The sequence below is a fragment of the Rhipicephalus sanguineus genome, chromosome 8, assembly GCF_013339695.2.
Source record: "Rhipicephalus sanguineus isolate Rsan-2018 chromosome 8, BIME_Rsan_1.4, whole genome shotgun sequence".
Taxonomy (NCBI): domain Eukaryota; kingdom Metazoa; phylum Arthropoda; class Arachnida; order Ixodida; family Ixodidae; genus Rhipicephalus; species Rhipicephalus sanguineus.
In genome coordinates, this window is record NC_051183.1 from 67,133,097 (window position 1) to 67,151,155 (window position 18,059).

The 18,059-nt window shown below is 47.5% G+C and overlaps 1 long non-coding RNA gene across 2 annotated transcripts in view; it reads right to left on the reverse strand.

Annotated features, from left to right (window-relative positions):
* Positions 1-764: 764 nt before the first annotated feature.
* LOC119402034 (uncharacterized) overlaps positions 765-18,059 on the reverse strand; it is a 56,730-nt gene continuing 39,435 nt past the window's right edge. For both annotated transcript variants that reach the window (XR_005185607.2, XR_005185608.2), the window contains 3 exons: positions 15,145-15,195; positions 9,596-9,763; positions 765-874 (listed from right to left, as the gene is read on the reverse strand). This is a non-coding gene — a long non-coding RNA (uncharacterized LOC119402034). The remainder of the gene's footprint in view (positions 875-9,595; positions 9,764-15,144; positions 15,196-18,059) is intronic.

Consider the following 18,059-nt stretch of genomic DNA (forward strand, 5'->3'; position numbering starts at 1 on the left):
CGTCTCCTCGCGTCACGCAGCAAAACCATGTATAACATAGCCATGTATACTATAGCAGTGCATAGTATAGTAGAACAAGGGGCAAGAAAAGAGCGCAAGGGTGACGAGGAGGGAAATGGAGAAGGGAGAGGGTAAAGCATTAGCAGAGTCATGTATGCCGTTATGCAGAAAAAACCATGTATATCACAGACATGTATAGTGTAGTTAATGTAGTATATCAAGGTGTCAGGAAAGGGAAATGACGGTGAGGATGAGAGAAAAGAGGAAGGGAGGTGAACTGTACCATAGCCATGTGCAGTATAGTATAGCAGCGGGTGGGAAAGGGAAGTCATGTTGACGAGAAGTGTTATGAGAGTGAGGCATAGCACATCCGTATGCAGTATGGTATAACAAGGGGATTGGAAAGGGAAGTGTGGGTGAGGAGGAGAATGAGGAAGAGAAGGTGCATCATGTCGTAGCCGGGTATAGGATAATACACGAAGCTGGTGGAAAATGGAAGTGAGGGTGAGGATGAGAGAGAAAGGCGGTATCACAAATTAAGGTTTCCTACCCCGCCATGCACGTTGAGCAGGCTCCACGTTTGGAACACCTGCGCGGACTTGCCTGTGAACGCCAGCGTCACCGAACGGTAGGCAATTTACTGCTGCGGGCTGCCTAGAGCTTCCGCGTTCAGTGCAACTCAGTAGATTACTTTTCGGTAACCACATGTCTTGCGACCATTTCTTTAGGATTCAGTTCATTTTGAATTCGTTTTGCCTACCTTGTATGCAGGCGGCGTAAATTTTCTTCGCAATATGATGAATATTCACTTCATTCGTAATAGGTGTTCCCGAGTCTTGTGTTCCGTTATCATTTTCTTCCTTCTCTAAAATATCTGAAGAGGAAAAAAATATTTATTTGGCAGCGTAAGCGGGTCTGAGCCCCAGACAACACCCGATTTTGGTGGCGGTCTCACCAGCGTCAGTCGCAGCTATCGCGCACAATGAGGGAGATAATCAAACCAGGGTTCAAGAAGGAATCGTTACCACGCGCTGTTCGTGGCAATCACGTAATCTACCATAATGTCGCGGCAGCGTTTGAGCGCTGCAAAGCACAACGTATTAGTTAAGACAACGTGTTCGTTTGCCCAAAGGATTGCCCTTCAAAGGAGCATAGGTAATGGAAGAAGCTTCAGCAAAATTTCGGTTATTCCTTCCATGAGAAAATGTACAGCGTCGTGCTGTTTCGTTTGTTATTGGAGCTTAAGTAAAGTGCTTATTCGTAAAATAGTACTCTACTTCCATACATTCCTGAGTGTCCAGGCAAACAAGTGGTATGAATTTACAGAATACGAGCGCTGGCTTACGACTGAACGCTTTTTCACGAAGAAAAGCCTAAAAAGAAGCTACAAAGCCACATTGCAAAAGTCAAAGCGTAAACTGGCCCAATGAATTGCCCTTCAAAGGCGCATGGGGAATGAAAGAAGCTTCTGTTAGATTTGTGTTATTCTTCCCAAAAGAAAACGCACAGCGTGATGCTTTGTTTATAGATGTTACTTGTAGTTATATAAAGCGTTTCGTTACGAGATAATTATTTATCTGTGTATATTCTTAAACGCCCAGGCAAACAACAGGCAGGAATTTACATAACATTAGCGCTGACAGAGAACTAAACACTTATGCACGGAGAAGAACTTACATATAAACAACCAACACACATTGAAGAAACATTGGTCATATCTCCGCTAGCCTTCCTAACACAGAATCTGCAACCCGCATATTTTTAGATACATATTCCGTGGTTAAGTAAAGGTTTTATTTCGAGATTGTGATTCACGTATGAATTCCTTTCCATTGTTCACACCAGAATTTGTTTTTAAAAGAGCATGTGGTACAACACTAGAATGACATTCATATACTTCACAGACTTTATTACGAACTCCTCTGCAGCGTTTTCTGCAGCCATAAACAATGTACTTATTAAACAGTGATTTGTTTATTCTAGTTGGATGGCTTGAAAATCCTAGGTGACAGTTTTTGCGCGTTGCGTCGTCAAGCCCATCATTTCGCCATTCGCGACGACCTCCTTCACCGACGCAATTACAACGCCGACGGCCGCCAGTGGCTACTAGTAATACCCCGCAGTCTGCGTTCTGACGTATCCGAATCCTTGCACGCTGATCCGCAGCGTGCGTACTCTGGGGTATCAAAGCTTACCACCGCATTCGCCAATGGTACCTTTAGCCAGGGATGTACAGCTACGTGCAGAAGTTCATTCGCTCGTGCATCTATTGTCAGCGCCGCCGCACCTCAACACACGTCACCAGCAGGTCTGAAACCTGTGCCTTGCCCTCACCGGCCGTTTGGGCGCGTTGGCATCGATTTGTATGCGCCATTCCCTCTGACGTCGGCTGGTAACCACTTGGCTATCTTCGCTATAGAGCACATTAGGCAATACGCCGAAACTACCGCCCTCCCAGCCGTTACAGCGCGTGATGTTGCCTCCTTCCTGCTCCAGCGATTCATTCTACGCCACGGTGCACCCCAGGAACTGCTCAGCGATCCAGGCCGTGTCTTCTTGTCGGAAGTCGTCGAAGCCATTCTCAGAATGCGATAATGTTCACCGCAAAACGACTGCTTACCACCCGCATACGAATGGCCTCACCGAACGCTTTAACCATACGCTCGGCGACGTGCTCTCGATGTACGTCGCCGCCGATCACACAAACAGAGATGTCATTCTTCCCTTCGTCACGTACGCCCTAAAGGCCGCCTCTCAGAGCACTACTGCTTGCTCACCCTTTTTCGTATTGTTCGGCAGGCACGCGTCGCACACAATCGGCACAATACTTCCCTACAAGCCGGATCGATGTGAATGTGCGCCTATTTCCGCCACAGCCAGACTTGCTGAGGAGTGTCGCGAGGTTGTCAAGATCTTTACTACGCATGACCAAGAGCGGCAGAAAAGCATTCGCGGTTCCACCACCACTTCTGCGCCCACGTTCCTCCCTCAAGCGCTCGTACGGCTCTCTGTCCCTACCACTTCAACTGGCCTCTCTACCAAACTACTGCCCAAATATCAAAGATACTACCGTGTCCTAGTTACGTACCCTTTACGTACCCGGGTAATTGTAGCGAAGCGTTCGAAGTCGGTAATGGCTTGTCCTCTCGAGCGCATTCTAGTAGGTCGTCCTCTTCTCTGAGAGCACGCCCCTCGTGCTGAGAGTCCGTGCTCCGTCTTGACTTTCGCCGTTATATATATATATATATATATATATATATATATATATATATAATATATAGCAAAGGAAGAGAACAGAGACAACGCCTGTTCGCTAGACCGGCTGTTCTACATTTCTCCGACTTCGTTCTCCTTTTCCTCCTGCTTGCCTTGCTCGGGCCGGTGCCTGAGCGCCTCTGTTGCTTCCTTACACTCGGCCACGCTGCGACATAGACAGGCGAGCTGCGAAATCGCCTCTGGAGGGCGGCATTAACTGTTGGGTGTTGGTCTCTCCCGGCCACGCAGCGACTTGGTCCGATCAGGTGCCATCGATGCCTCTAGCGGTCGGCATTGGCTGTGTCGTAGCGGTTGCTGTTCTTGGCCACGCTGGCATCTGGCATAGAGAGCTGTAGATGGCGACTCAGGAGGGCGCGATAGGCTGTGCTCTCGTGGTTGTAACGGCGTAAGCGGCATCCGAGGTACCATAGGGGCTGGCATGGCTTGTCGGTGTGTCATTCCCACGTCTTTCTGGAAGCCGGTTGAATATGAGTCGTGGTCACCACTCGGAGGACAGTGAGGACCTTCGTCAGAAGAAATCGTCCACGACTGTGGGGAGACCGCGAAATCATTTTCTTCAGCCGCATTCTCCACGTTAATGACGGGGATGTCATCTTCCTCGCTTTCGGTGTCGTCCAACAGCTCCGGAGTTGGTCATTCTGGTGGGGGGTCCAGCGAAGACGTTTTCGGAACAGATGGCACGTCAACAGGCGGATGGAGTAGCGACGCCTCAACATTGTTGCGCTTGTCCGGAAGAACCTTCTCGCTCGGTGGAAGGTGATCGCCGAGGAGGTGTGCCTCACATATCTTATCCGCGGTAGAAAATGGGTCGCCAGTGGGGAGGTTGCTGGAATGAAAAAGCGGCCAAAAAAGGCTTGTCAACCTGGCCCACGACTCAGACCAGGATCATAGCCTGATGCCTTCGTAGGCGTGCCACGCCTTGGCTGCTTCTCGAAGGCGGTCGATGGCCACCAGCCATTTGTGATTTTCCGGCCAGGAATGGAGGGTGCCGAGCGAGTTTATGGTCTCAACCCACCCGAAGACATCGTACTGAAAGCCGCGGAACTCCGGTACTACCCAAGTAGCTGCCGACGCCAAGCAACCCAGTTGGTGGGAGAGCTGCGTGAGGGCACATCGCAGCTCTCTGCGGTTCTCGGGTGAGCTGGTCTCAAGGTCTCTTGAGGCGGCCGCCGGCAGCATGGCATTGATTGCGAACAATGCTGGCAAGGTGGTAGGAGACAGCTTGGAGCTCGACGCTGTCAAGGCGTTAGTCGTGACGCGGAGCTGGGCGATGGTATGCAGCAGCGCTGCGGCGCTGTTGGGTGATCCGCATGAAGAGCCAGAGCCCGCATCTACGGATGGTACAGGGACTCCGGTACTCACGGTGGCACATTCGATGGCCAAGGCCGCGTGGACGGTGTCTCTTGGTAATTCAGATGTCATCAGACTCCTGGGCCCGGGATCCATGCCATTGGAAGCGTCAACCGCGTTCTCAGGCAAGCGGCACCCGTGTGATGTCTGGTCATGAAATGGTACTGCGGCGCCGATGAAGGAAGGTTGAGCCGCCGAGGAGGCCTGGACGCTGTCCCCGGACGGTGCTTGAAGCGCCGACAGGTCGACAGGTGTCAAGGAGGCATGGACGCCATCCCTGAACTGTGCTTGGTGCGGCGGCACGTATGCAGGCTCCATGACTGGCCGAGGAAACGTGGATGGCGTTCCTGGGGTGGCGGATGCGCAACGCCGAAGACGCTGTAGCGCAGGCGGCTTCTGCCTTAAGGCTCCGTTTATGACGGCTGCGCCATTGTAAAGGAAGAGAACAGAGACAACGCCTGTTCGCTAGTGCGCCATTGTAATGGAAGAGAACAGAGACAACGCCTGTTCGCTAGGACCGCTGTTCTATTTCTCTCCGACTTCGTTCTCCTCTTCCTCCCGCTAGCCTTGCTCGCGCCAGTGCCCCAGCGCCGCTGTTGCTTCATTACAATATATATATATATATATATATATATATATATATATATATATATATATAATGTGGTTTGCATGACGGCGGCGGCAAAACACTGCCGGCACTGTTCATATATGCTGTCGCAATCAGAAAACAGTGTCGGGGTTCTCCAAAGGTAGCATATGAAAGGCATCATCGGAAATGCCCTTCATGATGTGGCGTACCTTGTCCGCTATCGCCATCGACCGGTTGATACGCCTGCAGAGGTGGGGAGGATGTCCTCGATGTAGCTGGTGAACGTTTCACCACTTTGCTAGGACCGGCATCGTAGTCGTACTCCTGCACGAAATTTGCGCACACCGGGGCGTCCGAGAAATGCTGCGATGCTGGATTTGAAAGAGGCCCAAGTGGTGCGATTGGCCTCCAAGGTTTTGTACCATAGTTTGGCGACCTTCATTGATTAAACCATCACTGTACTGAGAGCTTCATGGCATCGTCGCATTGTTTGGTGGCACTCGCTTTTTTTGTAGGACTCCAGCCAATCATCAACGTCTTTCTCATCGGTGCCGATGAAGTAGTAGTAGTAGTAATAGACTTTTATTCAGCCAAATTCATAGGCGGAGCATTTCGACCGCCTGCGCGATCAGTCGACGCTGTTCTCCTTCCCCTTCGGCGCCGATCCAGTCGAGCCAGGTGGTGATGGAAAGGAAAGGGGGAGGATAAGAGCTGGATTGCTGAGCAGTCACTCGACAGTCGGGTCTCCGATGAAGTTGTTGGATTTTTCCTGACGCTGGGCACCAGCACATACAATGGAGGCTGAAGCTGGTGGTGGTATCAGGCTTGCATCGTCCGACACGACGGACGGCAACGTTCAGCCACGTAATTGCAGAACTGGGAGAAAACCGCAGCAGCCTCCCAAAGCATACCGTAAGACCTGGCCTAAGAGCGGTGGCCGCGTCTGAACAGCAGCAGCAAGAAATGTATGGGCGCATGCAGGGTTCCAGCAAACACAGGCTAGGGAGCGGCAGCTTGCCTCGCGCAGGGCTGGTAATGTTGCTGAAGCGCTGGGCATCCCTTTTAACTAAAGGTACTTTTTTGGGACTCGTGTATATCTGCTCATGTATAGAACAGACATAGGTACCGCGCTTAATGGTGTATAGTAAGAACATAGAAAAACTACAAACTATTATCTTTGCGAAAGACCATTCAAGATTATTTCCGACCATCACTGGTTATGCTGGCGAGTCGGTTTGCGTGATCTCTCTGGTCACCTCGCACGTTGGGCGGCGCGTATTCAGGAATACTACTCTATGGTGTCGTACAAGAGTGGTCGTCATCACGATGACGCAGACGGCATCTCTCGAATTCGCCTTATGCCTACGGACTGCGATGCTGAGAACGTTCACGACTGCGTCACAGCTGTTATTAGCACGTTTCCCGACGCAACGACGTCACGCTACATCCGCTTGTAAAGACGAGTCTTTCTTGGGATACTTAAACGGAGAAATTTTGGTCTGTCTGTTTTTCTGTTTGTCGGCACGTCCCTCGATTCAGCCACTCGGCCAAAGTTGAACCACTTGCCCAAGGGCCAGCCATCTTGAATGGCTGACTAGGTTCATACTTGTGTACATTGTCGATCAAAAAGCAAACATTACGCATATCTGAGGCGCAACATCACTAAATAAGTATTAGGTGGTGTGTTCCTTTAATAGAAAATGCATACATACGTAATTCTAAAGGCCCTAGTTTCTTAAGCTGCGCTGAAAATGCGACTGTGCTGAAACTTGCCTTCCTCCGTGCCCTCTGCACGAGCTCATTGTTGTGTTTCGGTTTCGGTTCTGTATTGCACTGTACGAATGCCATGGGGCGCCGCTCTGGCATTCCTGTTTTACCCAGGCGACGTGTAAATAAAAGAGTGTGTGGAGAGTACTCGTTGAGTGCGGACGTTTCTTCTGCTTCAGCGCTTGGCGCCAAACCACGTGTTCGGGCTGGCTGACGTCCCCGCCGGTCGCGTTGGTCACCGCCGGTCTTCGCCTGTTGCTGCGCCGGGACTACCAGCCCCCAACACAGCACTCATGTTTCCCGACGTATTGCCAGATGACGTCCATATATCTCATGCAGCGCCTCTTCTATCGTCTTTAGACGACATTTGCAGCGAACCACGCAGATACGCGGCAAATTTTTTGTCGCTGCCCTTACTTCCCAAGTAAGCGGTTGCTTTATGTTGCTAAGTTGCTCTACAAGGTTTACTACAGGCCTGGAGCATTTTTTTCTGATAGTTCTCCCCGAGAGTTACAGCTCTGATGTTCTGCGCACCATGCATGACGATGCGACATCCGACCATTTCGGCTTCGTACGAGAGCTACACCGCACATGGGAACGCTTTTACTGGCCCAAGATGTACAAAACAACCAAGAGCTATGTCGCTAGTTGCGAAACGTGCCAACGTCACAAGCGGCCGGGCACTGCAGCGCCAGGTTCTCTTCGGCATTTGACACCACCCAATACGCTTTTCGAACTAGTACGAAGTTACGTTTTGGGTCCGTTCCCATTGTCTAACAATAAGAACCGTTCGATGATCTTCCACGTAGACCATCTTACTCGGCATGCCAATACAGCCGCCATACCATCTTCAACGCTGCTTCAGTGGCAATCTTGGTGTATTCCATGAACTTTCGCCACGACCCATCACATGTTATTCTCAACGACCGCGGCCGCCAGATCACTGCTGATGCCGTTCAAGAATCACTTCACATGCACACTTCACAGTTCCGTCATTCCACACAGTACCAAAGGCACACGAATTGTCTCGTTGAACGGAAAAAGAGACCATTGAATAACTTGCTTGCATTGTACGTTTCCATGAATTATAAAAACTGGGACGACGTGTTGCCTTTTGTCACTTACACGTACAACAAAGTGAACATAATTCAATGGACTTTAGCCCATTTTATCTCCTGTACGCAAGGTTACCCCGAAGCTCTATGGACACGTTTTTGTCTTTCATTATGCACAATTATGATTCTGCATCGAAGTCATTGTGCCTCGTGGAAGAAGCCCGTCGAATAGCTCGTCTTCGGATACTGGCCTCCCAACGTCGTTCGAAGGAGCGATAAGACAACCGTCACGAACAAGCATCGTTAAAAAAGGTGATCTCGTGCTGCTTTGGACACCGCAACGCAAGCATGGATTGTGTCAAAAGCTCTTGGCACAATATTCAGGCCCATTTGCAGTTGTGGACCGTCTCAGCCAACTTACGTATGTACTAGCTTGTCTCCTGTGCAATGGTCGGTGATCAAGCAGAACGCAGCTGACTCATATTGCTGGCCTGAAACCTTTCTACCCTTTGGCTATCCTGACTCACCCTAAATGCTTCATCTGCTTACGGGGGAATGTAATGGGCACGCGAAAGGCAAAGAGGAAAAAGAGATGAGGACGAGAACGAAGAGCTTTGCAAGGCCGCAGTGCACTACCGCCATCGTCCATTTCCTGTAAATAAAGATATTTCATCACAGCTCGATGCAACAAAATCTAGTAGTGAATGTCAGTGCTCGATATGGAATATCGTAATGTCAATATCTACATTAAATATATCCACTGATGAGATATTGCTCCACTTCGAAGCGTATTTGTGCAATATTTTGAGGGCACAAAATTAGAATAGGGGGACCGCAGTTACTTGATCGATGCCAACTGTGAACAGTTGTAAGGATATCAAAACACATTATAAGTGAATTTGCAAGCAACACACAACTAAAGTTAATCCTCATGTTCTTTCTTATAGATTTTCTTTACCCTTCTCTATGTGCCGAATATTGCTGCCTAGAATCTTCTACGTGGGATCGAATACCGGCCGCGGCGGCTGTATATTCGATGGAGGCGAAAATGGTTGAGGCCCGTGTACTTAGATTTAGGTGCACGTTAAAGAACCCCAGGTGGCCGAAACTTCCAGAGCCCTCCACTACGGCGTTCCTCATAATCATATTCTGGTTTTGGGACGTTAAACCACAGATATTATTATTAGAATATTCTACGCGAGCGCGCGGCATGTTCTGTACCACAATATTCCTGGGCTTATGCACCACACAGTTGCAGTATTTCTGGGTATGTGGCTACACTCAGCACGATACATATAAGCACGATACATATACATAAGTTCTGATTCAGTGCGCTCACCGAAATTGTGTAACAAATGATTTCTAATATTTCAAATACTATCATAAAACATCTGTTATCGAATATTGTTTTGCTTTTAGGACAGCAATTATACTAGTTTGCAAACAAAAATGAATACGCTGTCACTTTATAGGATTAGAACACTGCGCATTACAGGAATAATGCAGCTCAGAAGTCTTAGACAAGATACAACAGAGTTCTGCAGTGCTTCCTACTTACCTCGAATTTTCTGTATTACTTCTGTTTCTAAATGGCTTTCTTGAATTTCCGTTTCTTCATAATAATCATCAGAAACTACCGCCACATCGCGCTTTTCGTTTTCACACACGTATTTGTAAAAATTGCTGCATGGTTGTGGTTGATCGGGGTTCTCGTCGTCTTGGCGTTCTTTATAAAGGAAAAATGTTCGAGGTGAGCCACAAAAATCTTCGTAATTGAGCGTTATGAAATCATTAGTAAGCACTTACTAAAATATAAGGTAGCTGAATAAATGTACCTGTGGTGCATTTATTCAGCAACAATAAATGTCGTACAATTCTAACTCACTAAAGTTTGGTCACGCATGTTAGAGCAACAAACTCAGCGATAAAGAGAATTGTTACTAATTATTACTATTAAATCAAGAGGATTGAAATATTCTCTTAGCATTAGAGTCAATACTTATGTGGTAGTTATCAGTTATCAGAGAGAAACGCTGCAAAATATGGGGCTTTGGATAGTCATATAACCTAGGATTGCATATTCAGCTCTATACCTCATCAGCATGTTACGAAGCATGATGTTATGCTTCTCCTTTTATATTGCAGAGTTATAAAGAGAACACTCTCTATTGCCATGGTTACTAGCATGAAGATATCCACGGAAATATCGGAAGCTAAGTAACTTAGGAGGGTACTTCTTTTGGCTAGTTGGTATCTATTCAATCCAGGCCCGTAGCCAGCAATATTTTTCGGGGGGGGGGGGGCACTTGCTGAAAACCTTGACTTTTTTAGAAAAACACCTATTTGTATTATTTATTTTTGGTAAAAACACATACTTCTCCAAATTTTCGGGGGGGGGGGGGGGGCTGGGGCCCCTCCGTGGCTACGGGCCTGATTCAGTCTGCTACCTTATTGCTCACCGCTTAGAGAACGAGGACAGAAATGCACAGACACAAGTGCAAGCAATCAATAGGATTTATTTGGTTAACAACTAATGGTTTTATATATATGCATGTATGATATATCTTGAATTGCCTCTTGATATATGCATGTCTAATCCCTGATGCAACACCACACATACTCGTATAGCCACTATAAGATCGAAGTCTTTCGTACGCTTAAATAAAAAACTACAACAAGAACATGAAAACGGAGAAGGGGGGGATGGCGACCGCGTAATACATCAAGGCGCCCATGCCGAGGAAACGCGAACCTAGCGTGAATAGCGTTAAAGAGCTTGTTGCAGAAATTCCCGTGTCTGCCTGTGTCGTATCCCCTTGTCGTGAGAGAAAACTCGCGAAAGGTTGCAAATTAAACTCAGGTCTACTGCCACGCAGTAGGCCTGAGGAAGAAAAAAAAAACTCATACAGCTGCTATGTAGACCGAAGGCTCGCATTGACACATGTAATATCACGTGGCAGAATGCACCAGGCTGCCGACGGCGCGAAGCGCGCGACGAGAATACAGTGTACTAGTAGGGGGCAGTGGAACGAACGAAGCGGTCCCGCCGCATCTCCGGTGATGCTCCGACGGGCGATCGTAGCGGCGGCGCTGTAGTCACTTTCTACTGAAGCTGTCGAGAGCGTCTGCATTTGGCGCGCGCGCGTCGTAGCCTACGAAAGCGTGTAACTGCGCGTTTTGAACACGTTTAAAGCATTACTGAGCTTTAACCGGTGTCTCAACACCTGCTACACGCCACGGTACTCGAGTGAATATGCATGCGTGCCAATATTGCGCCGGGACATTCCCTCTTTTTGGAGCCTGCCTACCCGCAAAGAAGGCGACAATCGGATTTAGCACAGAATCTCCTGGGTGCTCACTGATCGCTGGGCGGTTTACAAGCAACACTTCGAGCCGCGCTACATGATAAGTGACTACGAACACAGTGACTATGAAGAAGTAACAAACCAGCGACGAAAGCCTACAATCCTTTTGTCGGCAGCCTCTACGACATCCAGAGCATTGATCCTTGTATGAGCTCTGATGTGCTCGACTGTTTCATGAGTAACCTCAGTACAATACCCTAATATCAACATTGATATTAGTGACGTCTGAGTTCTACGATGCCAGTTTTGCGCTGTTTCTTTAATGACGAAAGGCTATCTTGTTTAAACAGCGTGCTTCCGTGGCTACTGTGCATCGGTTATGCGACCTCTGAGGCCTTAAAATACCAGGAAGCCGAGCCAGGGAGCCGAGCCGAAGGCACGCGTTCAACTCCGAGGCACAAACTTCATGCATCAGGGCTTATCTCAAGCATATTAAAATGACCAGATGTAAATATAGCCCATCAGTTATTCTGCCTAAATTCACTATAACCAGTTGTCGTTTTCAATGGACATATTATATTGCACTGTTTTGCTGATCTTCTATCGATGCCATTGCGAAAACTTGTTGATGACAATGTTTTGTATTAAAATTGTGTTGTTTTATCTGTAGAGTGTCCAAAGTGAAGCCAGGAGGGGCGGCGGTGCTCTACGCTTTGCGATATTATTTTTACATGTGCATATGTGTATATATATATATATATATATATATATATTATATATATATATATATATATATATATATATATATATATATAAATAAACGTACGCACAGCTTCGTCATCGCGCGGCAAATGTTCGGCATGCTTTCAGCAGGATCACAGCACACAGCTTTCTGAGCACAGCTAAATTCCAACAGAGCGGCTGATTTACTCTGAATAAATTACACCCCGAATCACCACCAGAAGAAAGGATTAAGACAAGAAATGAGAATAAGGCACGCCCTTTCTGTTTCCTCTGTCTCTTTCTTCTGGCGGTCGTTCGTCGTCTAGTTAATTGAGAGTTATGTACTAACTAGCCCAGCAATGAGTTCGGCTCAATTACACCGAGATCGTGAATCTTCAGTGTTGCTATCAGCCCGTTTTTATTTTTATATTTTGCGTGCCTTTCAGCAGTCACTTCGGCTACAAGAAATAATTTGCAGCATCTCTCAAAGACATATATGCAGCAAGCATCCATTCAAAGCCTTCACGTTTCGTCCCTCGAGGCTTACGACGAGAAGTCCTACGCTTAATCGTGACAGACACGCAACGAAAGCCGCATCAGTAATAGTGCCGGGTTAGCCGCGTACGTGCCGCCGACACGTCCACCAGTTCTCGCGCACGGCGCGGCGCGCCTTCAGTACTGAGTGACTGCAGCGCCGCCGCTACGATCGACACGAAAGGCATCAGGCGGCGAGGCGCGTTCACGCCACTTAACAGTTCTAGTACTCTCTAACGAGAGGGTGTTTTAAGGTCCACACATTACAAAGCGCTCAGGCATAATATATCATTATCAGCAGCAGCAATATCAACAAAGTGTGTAGCTGCGTAGATGAGCGTATTGCCTTACCGACTCATAGTGGGTACTACCCAAATTTGCAAAGTGCTCAATTATGGCATTGTTGGCACTTCGCTCATGTGCTCTCAGTAGGGTTGCATGCACACTGCCAATGTTACGCGCGCAGATGGTCCTCTGCCTGTAGTAAATACGAAGCATTTCTTATAGAACCGTTGGCACTTTGCGCGTTTCTATCTACGTATCTATCTATCTATCTATCTATCTATCTATCTATCTATCTATCTATCTACGTCTGGGTGCTCTCATGATCGCCTCGTTAACTTGGTGTAGACCAAAATTTGCATGGGGGATGAGAGGAGTTGACGAATATGGCTGTGGGGTCATGACCTGAATAACGTGAAAGTCCTGTCACGTACGTCGTCAAAACATTTCCTCTTGACACGTGCGGCACATACCCGTTTACCACGGGCCGCGGTGTAGAGGTATGCGCCACAGGTGATTGAGAGTTTATATTACCCAGGAATGGCGAGAACAGACATCGGTAGCCTAAATGCGAGAGCGTTAAGAAAAACCGATAGCGGCAGCGTTTACCCGACGAATGGAAAGAATAAAAATTAGGATACCAGCAGGAATCGAACCCAAGAATTCTGCGTGGCAATTAGGTATTCTACCACAGAGCCACACCAGGTCTATAAACTGGTTTGGAAAAACAGCCTATGCAGGCGTAATGACGGTGCAACATCAATTGTGGTTGTGGTGGTGGCTACCTGATTGTACAAGAAAGCAATTCATGTTAAGGCAGGTAGCGCAAAGAGACACGGACACAAGCGAGGAATAAGTGCACAGGACAAGCGCCACCTGTGCACTTATTCTTCGCTTGTGTCCGTGTCTCTTTGCGCTACCTGCCTTAACATGAGTTCCCACAAACTAACCCTGTTATCCGTTCTCGTAAGAAAGCAATAAACACTACATATGTACTCCTACAATACAGGCGTCATATCGGATTAACGTCTGTGGTTCCAGTGTTGGCTCCGCTTTTATAGCAGTCTAATAAACATTGCGTTTGTATTCCTATGATTTCAGCAAGCTATATTGAAGCATTGCTCGACAGCTGAGGATTACATTAACGAAAGTTACGTATGATATGCACATCATCGCACCGTAAAGAACACTTAGTCTGCCAGAACGACGCAGTGTCCTTTTCATTTCTTACGGGGCTGGGCGATGGCCTCATGCTGGCCGAGGTTAATGCCAGAATGATTGACAGTCGCCTTCTAGATTAGGCTGCGTAGGCCACATCAGGGGCGTAGGCAGAACATTTTTTTTCAGGGGGGGGGTGCACCACCTTGATCTGAAGTGGGCGCCGGGCAGGCAGATGTGGTCGAGTGTCATTTTGTGCTCTGTGTACATGGCAAAAAAAATTCGGGGGGGGGGAGGAACAGGCTCGGTGTGCCCCCCTCCCCTGGCTACGCCACTAGGCCACATACGGCCAGGTAGTCTACGAATACGAGAAGTGCCATCCCCTGATGTTGGTCTACGTAGCACTATCCAGGGCTACCAGCCTCGACGGCCTATACCTCACCAACGCGAAGGGTGACTTCAGGTTCCGACATGTCGCCGGCTCTATCGACAGACACTTTGTCGACGAAGTGACCGAGGTATCCCCGATTTCCAACAGCTGTACCATACCTCACACTTCAGTCCACATGGACCCCTCGTCACCGCGATCACGACCGGATCCGATAACAAGCCATGACCGGTAGCTGGTGCTCACTGATCACAGTGATGATGACCTTGGTCAAGAACTGTCGAGAACTTCTTCCACACATGCACTCGGGTTCGTGAAACGTGCGTCCGTTCTTCAAAATAAGGGACAAGTATAAGCACTACATATCAGGTTACCGCTTCTGGTGTTGGTAATACCCACGTTGGCGTTGGCAGCGTTACCCAACAGTAAACTAGTTATATAACACACATGCGGCTCTCCAACATATATGTGCGTGTATGAAATTTATACAAATCTTTAGCGTCATTTTCTAACGTTTCGCTCAGTAAAAAAAATTACACCACAGTCGCCTTCCGCATGCTTCGCATAACATCGATTCGCACGGTATGTGGGATCTGCCGAATTTTTTTCTCAAATATTTTCAAAACTTTCTGGAAAGTTGTTGAAATCTGGTATATTCTTGTGCTAGCTTGAAATATTTATTTTTAGTTTCGGCAGAAAGAACAAACAGCTTCTTACCTTCGTTATTGCACCATGTGGTACAAAAGTCGGGGTCATCCGTGGCGCTTCCTGTCACGGAGAATAGTTTTTCAGATCCACGTAGATAAGAGGTTCTGCTACTAATTACGAAAGAGAACGGTTCGCATGGCTTAAGATATGATGACCTATTGTTACATTAAGGGAAGTAGTTAGATATTTTGGCCTGATTATTTTAAAATAAATTTGAAAACAAAGTTTGTTTTTTAAGAGCATCTTGCGCATTTTTCTCCATCAAAAGCCAACAGAATGTGGAGAGGCCGTTTCTATTATGGGCGAGGAGTTACATAGTCGCCCTCTATCGGGCGCCCCTCTCTTGCCTGATAAGTAGGAAAACGCCGGCGCGCTCCTCATTGGTTTGGCGCTCGGCGCTTTACGAAAACACCACGTGGAAGCCCACCTCCGCATTTCTGTGTATACAATGAGAACGAGGAATGTTTTTGCACTCGAAATGGTAATCTTGGGCAAAAAGAAGAAATTAATTTTTTACTAGCGCTATTTGTTTAGAGAATACATGCAGCGAGCGCACGCTGCGCTCGGTCGCCGCGGTGAGGTATTCGAAATGCTTGTTGCGTAAAAGTCAGGCAATCCCTGAGGGAGAAGTAGTTGACAAACACTTTTACAAGAGGGTGGCAAGATGGGCTAGTTGGTATGTATTATAATTTTACTATGAATATACTTCTACGTTGGTCTCTTTGTATAAATAAATGGGGCATACCATACTTAAAGGGCCCCTCACCAGGTGACCTAACAAATTTTAGTTACACATTGCAAGTTGTTGCGAGCCCAATAAAGAGCATTATGCCGCAAGAATTTTTCTAATCGGTCGGCTAGAAGCTGAGAAAAACAATAATTTGTAGTGGCGCGAAACCATGATGCGAGGGGGCGAGCTGCAAACCCTCGCCGCTCGCCCCGCGTAGCCTTCGCAAGCCAAATCCCTTCCCTGCCCTCTTCGGCACGCGAGCGGAAGGATCACATAACGCATACGCATGAACACGTCATACGCACAGAATGTCACGAGCGCATGACGCGCCCGAACCAGCCCGAGCCCCCGAGACGCGAGCGGTGTTGTGGCGGCGTTCTTTGCGCTTCATCTCTGCAAGTTATGCCGAATGCGCCCTCGCCGATCACTTGGCTTTCAACCTATTACTGAGCACGAAAGCTGCAACATTTGTACGGACGCGAGACTTAGACGCGGGAGGATAAATGAGCCTAATGAGCGCTGGAACGCAGTAGAAAATGAGTTTTGTTGTAAAGGGTGGCGTCTGCACGATGCGCAAAGCGCGAGAACACGAACGCGTGCGAAACGGAGGTAGATTAGTCTCGAATCTCGCTGCGATTCGCAGTAAAAATTAAAAAAAGAAAACGCACACATTCCGTTTGTGTGTTTTATTATTGCTCACAAGTTTTATTCATCCATTCAAGCAACAAATTACAAAAACTACGCGTCGTGTAAAATAATTATCGCAGTGTCACGTGCTACTGTTGGCGACGTCAGAGCACACTCGTCTACGTAGAGGAGCGACGTCACAGCACTACTATCTACGTAGGGCCATTCTCTCATGCACGTCATCCCCTCATTCTCTGGGCGCGTGGACGCGAGAAGAAGGGCAAGCAGCGTTCAGCTTGAAATTTGACCCATTTACGCGGCGCGTAGCGTTGCAAATTTTGGCAGACGTAATAGTGAACGCCTAGTGCATGGATTGCGCTCGTCAGCTCAAAATTGTCAAACCTGGTGAGGGGCCCTTTAAGCACAATTAAACGATCGCGCAGCCCCAGCATATATGAGAATTTATCGTGTACACCAGTAACCGTTATTTTGTAGACGTGATTAAAACTTCTCAAAAATAATTTCTTGTAAACTTGAAGGAAAATGGCGGATACGGTTACTTGTGCGCGCCGTCAGCAAGATTCTTTTTTTTTCTTGTAAATCCTCCTACGTTTCATTATGATAATTCCTCAAGTGGCGCCGTACCCGACGTTTATCGGTCTCGCCATCGAGCTATTTCCAAAGTCTGCCATTTTTTAAATGATGTACATTCATTGGTTCGTGCCAAGGCAAACATGGGCATATCCCGTACGGCCTGCATTCTTTTCAGCATGATTCCTACCGCTACACTGCCATTTCAATGAACTTGCCAGTATGTATAAAATCAAATTGTGCACATATCAAAACCTAAGACCATAGGCTTCGCGGAAAAGCAGCCTACGAGACGATACATGTGGCTTCGTGGAACGCGAAGGTGAACAAATGTCACCTAGCAACGTTCGCTGGACTAGTTCTCCGAACAACGGCGGTACACAAAGACCCTCATGAGCTACGAATCGCAGTGAAAAAGAGAGAAGTTATTGCGCCACGTAGCTGCGAAGGGGAGTAAAAACAAGGCGTGGAGACTATACATTGTAAAGTTTTGATACGCAAGATTTTTAACTGTTTACGCTAGCAGTAATTTGTGTCAACTGCCTGTCAGAAAAGTATCATCATCAACGGGTATGTGCCACAGCAACTGGGCAAATTCCAATACTCATCACTGATCCACTAAGAGACAGAGAGAAAGCTATATAAAGAAATCGAGAGAAAAACAGATAGAAATAATGGGAATAAAGACATAAAAAGATAGGAAGACAGATAAAAGTATAGAAAGAGAGAAAAAGAGAAAGAAAGGTAAAAAATGCAGAGAGAACTAACGGAAAGAAAGAGAAATAAAGATAAGAGCGAGAAACAGAAGGAAATAGAAAGGAAAAAGTAGAAACAGATGCAAAATAGAAATACAAGGAAAAAGAGAAGGAGAACGGAAGATAAGAAAGAGGGAAAGAAAACAATACGGAGAAATAAAGAAGGCCGCCCAGCGGCGCCTTTCCTTCAGGATTGGTACGAGTAGTGGGAATCTGCCATA